Genomic DNA, 9,171 nt, shown 5'->3' with positions numbered 1-9,171 from the left:
AGGGGGAGAGGCTTCTTCTTCCTCCTCCTCGTCTTCGGAGGTGGAGTGCACTTCGGGGTCGTCGGGCGATGAATCCGACACCACCAGGCGCCGGGAACTCTTTCGAGTCCCCGTGGCCTTCTTCTTGGCCTTCTTCTCCGGCACGACATGAGGTGCCGGGGCCAGCAGCTTCGTCAAGCGTGCATCTGTTGGGCCTTCGGGCAAAGGGGCCGGACAGTCAAACTGTTCGGACGTCCTCTTCTAGTTCTGTCAAAGGAGCGGGAGTTTAGATCCTGCATAGAGTCAAACTATGAAAATCAAGTGTCCTGTAAAGGATAAAAACAAGCTTACTTCGGTGGCTTGGCGCTTTGCGCAGAATCCGCGATCCTCGGTGATGGGAGGGGAAACCTCAGAGCTCTTGAATAGCACCTTCTAGGCATCCTCGTGCTTTGTGTCGAAGAGCCTGGACAAAGTCTGGTGCTGGGCCTCGGGTCGAACTCCCACAACTTGAAAGCCCGTCGTTGACACAGGAGGATCCGGCGGAAGAGCACGACCTGGACTACGTTGACAAGTTTAACCTTCTTGTTCAGTAGCTCTTGGACGCAGGTTTGGAGTCCGGTCACCTCTTCCGGATTACCCCACAACAGGCCCGTCTCTTTCCAGGATGTGAGTCGTGTGGGGATGCCAGATTGGAATTCGGGGGTCGCTGCCCATTCAGGGTCATGCGGCTCGGTGATGTAGAACCACCCCGATTGCCACCCTTTGATGGTTTCCACGAAGGATCCCTCAAGCCATGTGACGTTGGGCATCTTGCCCACCATGGCGCCTCCGCACTCTGCTTAATGGCCGCCCACGACCTTTGGCTTGACGCTGAAGATCTTCAGCCATAGGCCGAAGTGAGGCTTGATGCGGAGGAAGGAGTCGCACACGGCGATAAATGCCGAGATGTTGAGGATGAAGTTCGGGGCCAAATCATGGAAATCCAGGCCGTAGTAGAACATGAGCCCCCGGACAAATGGGTGAAGTGGGACGCCCAGTCTGTGGAGGAAATGGGTGAGAAACACCACCCTCTCATGGGGCCTAGGGGTGGGGATGAGTTGCCCCTCATCTGGGAGCCGGTGCGCGATGTCGTTAGACAAGTATCCGGCCTTCCTCAACTTTTTGATGTGCCCCTCCGTGACGGTGGAGGCCATCCATCTACCTCCCGCTCCGGACATGATTGGAGAAGGTTGAGGTGGGAAGTGCGGACTTGGGCGCTGGAGCTCGAGTGCGTGGAAATGGATAAGTAAAGGAGGAAGAAGGCGTAGATTGAAAGGGCGGATCCTTATTCCCTTATATTGGCGGCCGAAACTATGTGCCCCCGCCAGCCTGGTAAAACTCGCTTATCTCCCAAGCGCCGCGATTAGTGGTGCGGTTGGGTTACCCACGCCCGTATTGATGAGAATCCCGGAATAAGGGGACACGATCTCTGCTTTGACAAGACGTGCCAAGGAAACCGCCTCGCTAAACGCACTGAGGTGGGACAGTAAAACGATTCGAATAAAGGCTTGGCCGTAGCATGACATGCTACGGAATACGTCAGCAGATTAGATTTGTGTAAATATTATTCTCTCTACGGTGGTATGTGGAACTTATTTTGCAGAGCCAGACACTATCCTTGTGTTCAACATCTTCTATGAAGTATTCGGAGGAGGAACCCGCCTTGCAATGCCGAAGACAATTTGCGCGCCGGACTTGTCGTCATTGAAGCCTGGTTCAGGGGCTATTGAGGGAGTCCTGGATTAGGGGGTGTCCGGATGGCCGGACTATGACCTTTGGCCGGACTCCCGGACTATGAAGATACAAGATTGAAGACTTCGTCCCATGTCCGGATAGGACTTTAATTGGAGTGGAAGGCAAGCTTGGCGATAGGATATGTAGATCTCCTCCCATTGTAACCGACTCTGTGTAACCCTAGCCCTCTCCGGTGTCTATATAAACCGGAGAGGTTTAGTCCGTAGGACGAACAACAATCATACCATACGCTAGCTTCTAGGGTTTAGCCTCTCTGATCTCGTGGTAGACCAACTCTTGTACTACCCATATCATCAATATTAATCAAGCAGGAGTAGGGTTTTACCTCCATCGAGAGGGCCCGAACCTGGGTAAAAACATCGTGTCCCTTGTCTCCTGTTACCATCCGCCTAGACGCACAGTTCGGGACCCCCTACCCGAGATCCGCCGGTTTTGACACCGACAATCACTTTCTTATACTAGTGGGAATTTTCATTATAGAACTTGGCTTGTATATTCCGATGATGGGCTTCCTCAAATGCCTGAGGTCTTCATGAGCAAGCAAGTTGGATGCACACACACTTAGTTTCTAGTTTGAGCTTTCATACACTTATAGCTCTTAGTGCATCCATTGCATGGCAATCCCTACTCCTCACATTGACATCAATTGATGGGCATCTCCATAGCCCGTTGATTAGCCGCGTCAATGTGAGACTTTCTCCTTTTTTTCTCCACATAACCTCCATCATCATATTCTATTCCACCCATAGTGCTCTGTCCATGGCTTGCGCTCATGTATTGCGTGAGGGTTGAAAAGGCTGAAGCACCTTAAAAAGTATGAACCAATTGCTCGGCTTGTCAACGGCGATGTGCATGATGTGAATATTTTGTGTGGTGAAGATGGATCATAGCCAGACTATATGATTTTGTAGGGATAACTTTCTTTGGCAATGTTATTTTGAAAAGACATGATTGCTTTATTAGTATGCTTGAAGTATTTTTGTCTTAATGTCAAATGATAGAATATTGCTTTGAATCACTCGTGTCTTAATATTCATGCCATGATTAGATTACATGATCAAGATTATGCTAGGTAGCATTCCACATCAAAAATTATCTTTTTTATCATTTACCTACTCGAGGACGATCAGGAATTAAGCTTGGGGATGCTGATATATCTCCGTCGTATCTATAATTTTTGATTGTTCCATGCCAATATTATACAACTTTCATATACTTTTGGCAACTTTTTATACTATTTTTGGGACTAACATATTGATCCAGTGCCCAGTGCTAGTTCCTGTTTGTTGCATGTTTTTTGTTTCGCAGAAAATCCATATCAAACGGAGTCCAAGCGGGATAAAAACTGATCGAGATTTTTTTGGAATATATGTGATTTTTTGGAAGAAGAATCAACGTGATACGATGCCCGAGGGGGCCACGCGGCTGGGGGGCGCGCCCAGGGGGTCAGGCATGCCCTGGACCCTCGTGGCCACCCCATAAGGCGGTTGGAGCTCTTCTTTCTCCGAAAGAAAGCTAATTTTCGGATAGAGATTGTGTCCAAAATTCAGCCCAATCGGAGTTACCGATCTCCGGTTATAAAAGAAACGGTGAAAGGCCAGATCTGGGAACGCAGAAACAGAGAGAGTAAGAGAGACAGATCCAATCTCGGAGGGGCTCTCGCCCCTCCCACACCATGGAGACCATGGACCAGAGGGGAAACCCTTCTCCCATCTAGGTAGAAGGTCAAGGAAGAAGAAGAAGGAGGGGCGCTCTCTCCCCCTCGCTTCCGGTGGCGCCGGAGTGCCATCGGGGGCCATTCATCAGCGCAATCTACACAACACCTCCGTCATATTCACCAACATCTCCATCAACTTCCCCCATCTATCTACAACGGTCCACTCTCCCGCAACCCGTTGTACCCTCTACTTGAACATGGTGCTTTATGCTTCATATTATTATCCAATGATGTGTTGCCATCCTATGATGTCTGAGTAGATTTTCATTGTCCTATCGGTGATTGGTGAATTGCTATGATTGGTTAATTTGCTTGTGGTTATGTTGTTGTCCTTTAGTGCCCATCATATGAGCGCGCATGTTGATCACACCATAGTGTTGATAGGACTATGTATTGGAGGGCAAGAGTGACAGAAGCTTCAACCTACCATAGAAATTGATGCATACGATATTGAAGGGGGACCAATATCTCTTAATGCTATGGTTGGGTTTTACCTTAATGAACGTTAGTAGTTGCGGTTGCTTGCTAATAGTTCCAATCATAAGTGCATATAATTCCAAGTCAGGGATGACATGCTAGCAGTGGCCTCTCCCACATAAAACTTGCTATCGGTCTGGTAACGTGGTCAGTTGCTTAGGGACAATTTGGCAACTCCCACCACCACTTTTCCACACTCACTATACTAACTTTATTGTGTCTTTATCTAAACAGCCCCTAATTTTTATTTACGTGCTCTTTATATTCTTGCAAGCCTATCCAACAACTCCTACAAAGTACTTCTAGTTTCATACTTGTTTTAGGTAAAGTGAACATTAAGCATGTGTAGAGTTGTATCGGTGGTCGATAGAACTTGAGGGAATATTTGTTCTACCTTTAGCTCCTCGTTGGGTTCGACACTCTTACTTATCGAAAGAGGCTACAATTGATCCCCTATACTTGTGGGTTATCAGTTGTCGGCTCTGTTGCAAAACTTTTCACTGTCGTCCGATTCCAGAAGGCTATGATATTGTGATGGTAGATGAAATAACGGAGGGATTTGAGGAGCTCGAGCTAGACCACCCTACAGGTGAAGGGGAGACTATGACGGGTCTTGTTCTGAAGACTCCATGTCTATGGTTGTCGTGGTTTTGTCACGGCAGATGTCCTAGTGTGAGGACTTAGTCGTGGAGCCATCACAACGTAGTTAGCTTAAAGGGGTTAAAGCAGGACAAAGGACGCAAGGAGTTTATACTGGTTCGTCCCCTTGTGGTGAAGGTAAAAGCCTAATCCAGTTGTGGTGGAATTGACTGGGTTTCGATGACCAGGGAGTGAATCCGCTTTGCTTGGCTCTCAATCTGTTGTTTCTTGTCCTTGAACCGCCGTCGGGTCGTCCCTTATATACAGGTTGACACCCGGCGGTTTACAAAATCCCGGCCGGCTAATAAACATGTTCATCTCGGTTTCTACCCTTTCCTATCTTACAATACAAGTTACACATTATATGGTGGTTTATGTCTACGGGTCCTAATCCGCATTTGGGCCCTGGGCCTTCAGATTTCTATAGTAAAGCACCATACTCCTTGTCTTCATGGGCTTCAATGTGGATAACTCATTACGGGTATAACCCGGCCCCTCCTAGGCGGTTTATACTCAGCAGTTATATCCCCAACAATAGGCCCCAGATTGATTTGAACCTGTTCATCTCAATCTTCAACACTTAAGAAAAATTCCTTCTCCGCTTTGTCAGCAATGGCCGGAGACAATCGCCGCCGCTCCAGCTGCTCCCGCGTGTCGTAGCACTCTGCCTCCTTCTCCGCCTCGTAAGCAACAAAGGAAGATAGCCGCCGCAGCTCCGGCTGCTCCGGCGTCTAGCAGTAGAGCCAGAGGCGGGAGGCAATACAGATTCAGTCCATCTGTCAAGCCTCTAGAGAAGCTACCATACGAGATGAACGTGGAGGAAAACATGAAGATCTGTGAAGCCCAAGTGAAGGACTTCTTTGAATGTGAAGAGCTATGAAACATCCACCTCCGGAGGAGAAGATAGATCCAGTGAAAGTTCAGCGCACTATCAATGCCCTGAAGCGACCACCACCGCCTCTGCCGGATGACAACCATGTCCGTTGTCTTAAAAATACATTGCAAGAAGCGCGCCGGTCGGGAACTACTTTAGTTGACAAAACGTTAGTAGAACGAAGAAGTGGGAAAAAATTCCCCAACTCAGAGAACAGGAGAACCAATTGTGCCCCCCGCTCAAGGTGTCTAGCGATATCGTCGCAAATCTTCTGGGGATGGTGCCTGGTACCAATCCTAGTGATTACCTGCCCGATGATGCACATTTTGATGCAATGGAGGTGGACGAATTCAGACACCAGTACGGGAAGCCTCTCGTAAAAGATGGAAGTCCTCCTCTAACAACGATGATGCGAAGATTCCATCAATGGTACATGAAAACCTGCAGCGAGTCTGGGAAGGATGCTTTGACAATGAGAATTAAAGATGACCACGACTTCATTGGACAAGATGTGTTAACTGTTGATTTTGATGAGTTTTTCCAGTTCTACAATATAAAGGCCCTCGACAAATCAATCGTGGCTTGCTACTGTCTGTAAGTACTACTTTTTGTAATTAAGCCTCTCTATATAGATCAGCTCTTTCATTGCATGTATATATAATTATGCTCACTATATTATGCAGATTGAACATCGTCGAATGGAGGAAAGCACAAATCTATGACATTCGGTTCATTAACCCAAATATCATACATGAATTTACGGTTAAACACAATGTCTCAGAAACCAAGGACAACTTGCTACAATCGTTGCTAAAAAGTCAAAGCAATGATAAACTACTCTTTCCTTACAACTTCAAGTGAGTGTTACTATCTTGTGCACATTTGGTTTCCCTTATTACTCAAGGTTATAGTAATGTAACTGATGAGTTATGCATGTGTGCGCAGGTTCCACTTTATTCTCCTAGAGATTAAGCTTGAGCAGGGAGAAGTAACCGTCTTAGACTCCAGATGAAAAGATCCTGAGGAGTCTGTAGACATGACTCGAATGCTCGAGAAGTAAGTTCAATCGATCATTATCGCACCATATCGGCAACTTTGTTCATTTCCTGATATCAAGTAATTATTTTCTTTGTTTGGCAGGGTTTGGAAAGAGTTCACCACAATTTCTCCGGGACTACCGACCAAGCTGCGATTCAAACACCCGAAAGTAAGTACTACTACCTAGTTCCGCACATCTCCCATTGATTCTAGATAGTTTCATCAATACCATTTAGCATGCCTGCTTATCACTTTGATTAACCTCTATTTCTCGTAAAGTGCTTGTGGCAGGAAGCCGTGAGTGATTTCTGTGGATACTACGTTTGCGAGTTCATCTACAACGCGCCGGCCTCTAATAAGCGGGGCTACTCTGTAAAGGAATATGAAGTGTGTAAGAAAAAATATTCACAATTTTATTTTATTACCATCATTTGTGTTGATGAGTTTCATTCATACACATGTATTGACCCTCTTCTTCAATTTAGCTCCGGCAGATGCGGGATGACCTTCTGTTGGAAATATGCCCTAGAGGCAATTATAAAATGGTTATTATTATATTTCCTTGTTCATGATAATTGTCTATTGTTCATGCTATAATTGTATTAACTGGAAACCGTAATACATGTGTGAATACATAGACCACAACATGTCCCTAGTGAGCCCCTAGTTGACTAGCTCGTTGATCAATAGATGGTTATGGTTTCCTGACCATGGACATTGGATGTCATTGATAACGGGATCACATCATTAGGAGAATGATGTGATGGACGAGACCCAATCCTAAGCCTAGCACAAGATCGTGTAGTTCGTATGCTAAAGCTTTTCTAAATGTCAAGTATCTTTTCCTTAGACCATGAGATTGTGCAACTCCCGGATACTGTAGGAATGCTTTGGGTGTACCAAACGTCACAACGTAACTGGGTGGCTATAAAGGTGCACTACGGGTATCTCCGAAAGTGTCTGTTGGGTTGGCACGAATCGAGACTGGGATTTGTCACTCCGTGTGACGGAGAGGTATCTACAGGCCCACTCGGTAGGACATCATTATAATGTGCACAATGTGATCAAGGAGTTGATCGCGGGATGATGTGTTACGGAACGAGTAAAGAGACTTGCCGGTAACGAGATTGAACAAGGTATCGAGATACCGACGATCGAATCTCGGGCAAGTACTATACCGGTAGACAAAGGGAATTGTATACGGGATTGATTGAATCCTTGACATCGTGGTTCATCCGATGAGATCATCGTGGAACATGTGGGAGCCAACATGGGTATCCAGATCCCGCTGTTGGTTATTGGCCAGAGAGCTGTCTCGGTCATGTCTGCATGATTCCCGAACCCGTAGGGTCTACACACTTAAGGTTCGGTGACGCTAGAGTTGTTATGGGAATTAGTGTGCAGTTACCAAATGTTGTTCGGAGTCCCGGATGAGATCCCGGACATCACGAGGAGTTACGAAATGGTCCGGAGGTAAAGATTTATATATGGGAAGTCCTATTTTGGCCACCGGAAATTGTTCGGGATTTTTCGGTATTGTACCGGAAAGGTTCTAGAAGGTTCCGGAGTGGGGCCCACCTGCATGGGGGACCCACATGAACGTGGGTAGTGGGGGCAAGGCCCCACATCCCTGGTCAAGGCGCACCAAGATCCCCCCTTAGAAGGAATAAGATCATATCCTGAAGGGATAAGATCAAGATCCCTAAAAAGGGGGATAACAATCGATGGGGAAGGAAATGATGGGATTTCTTTCCTCCCACCTTTGCCAACGCCCCAATGGAATTGGAGGGCAAGAAACCAGCCCCCTCCACCCCTATATATAGTGGGGAGGCGCATGGGAGCTTCACCCCTTTCCCCTGGCGCAGCCCTCCCCCTCTCCAACTCCAACTCCTCCTCAGTAGTGCTTGGCGAAGCCCTGCCGGAGAACTGCAAGCTCCACCACCACGCCGTCGTGCTGCCGGAGCTCTCCCTCAACTTCTCCTCTCCCCTTGCTGGATCAAGGAGGAGACGTCCCCGGGCTGTACGTGTGTTGAATGCGGAGGCGCCGTCCGTTCAGCGTTAGATCGGATCTTCCGCGATTTGAATCGCCACGAGTATGACTCCCTCATCCGCGTTCTTGTAACGCTTCCGCATCGCGATCTTCAAGGGTATGAAGATGCACTCCCCTCTCTCTCGTTGGTAGTATCTCCATAGATTGATCTTGGTGATGCGTATAATTTTTTTTAATTTCTGCAACGATCCCCAACACCTCCTACCACATCATCGCATAAAAGCAATTCAAGAGGAATTGGCAGGATTCTTTCTTGACCATGTCATCAATAAAACCGGAGAATACCATGTGGAACTTGACTTCAAATGTTAGGGATTGTAAGAGATCTTATATTGTATATATGTAGCTAGTAGCGTCGGATAGATATCAGAAAACTTGTTGTTCGACCAATCTCTGGGAGAAGGAGGAGGTCAATCACTTCTCTCTGTATATGTTCATGATGATCTTGTATACTTAATGGTTTCCTTCATTTGCTTACTAGCTAGCATGTCGCGAGTTCTCTCTATGCGTATAGTACGTAGCGTCGACCAAGCACGGAGATAAGAGAGGTCACTTCTCTCTATTAGCTAGCTAACACAATATATGAAACCCCTAAATTAACCC

Source organism: Triticum dicoccoides, chromosome 3B (genome assembly GCF_002162155.2).
Source record: "Triticum dicoccoides isolate Atlit2015 ecotype Zavitan chromosome 3B, WEW_v2.0, whole genome shotgun sequence".
Lineage (NCBI taxonomy): Eukaryota > Viridiplantae > Streptophyta > Magnoliopsida > Poales > Poaceae > Triticum > Triticum dicoccoides.
This window is presented reverse-complemented; position numbering follows the sequence as displayed.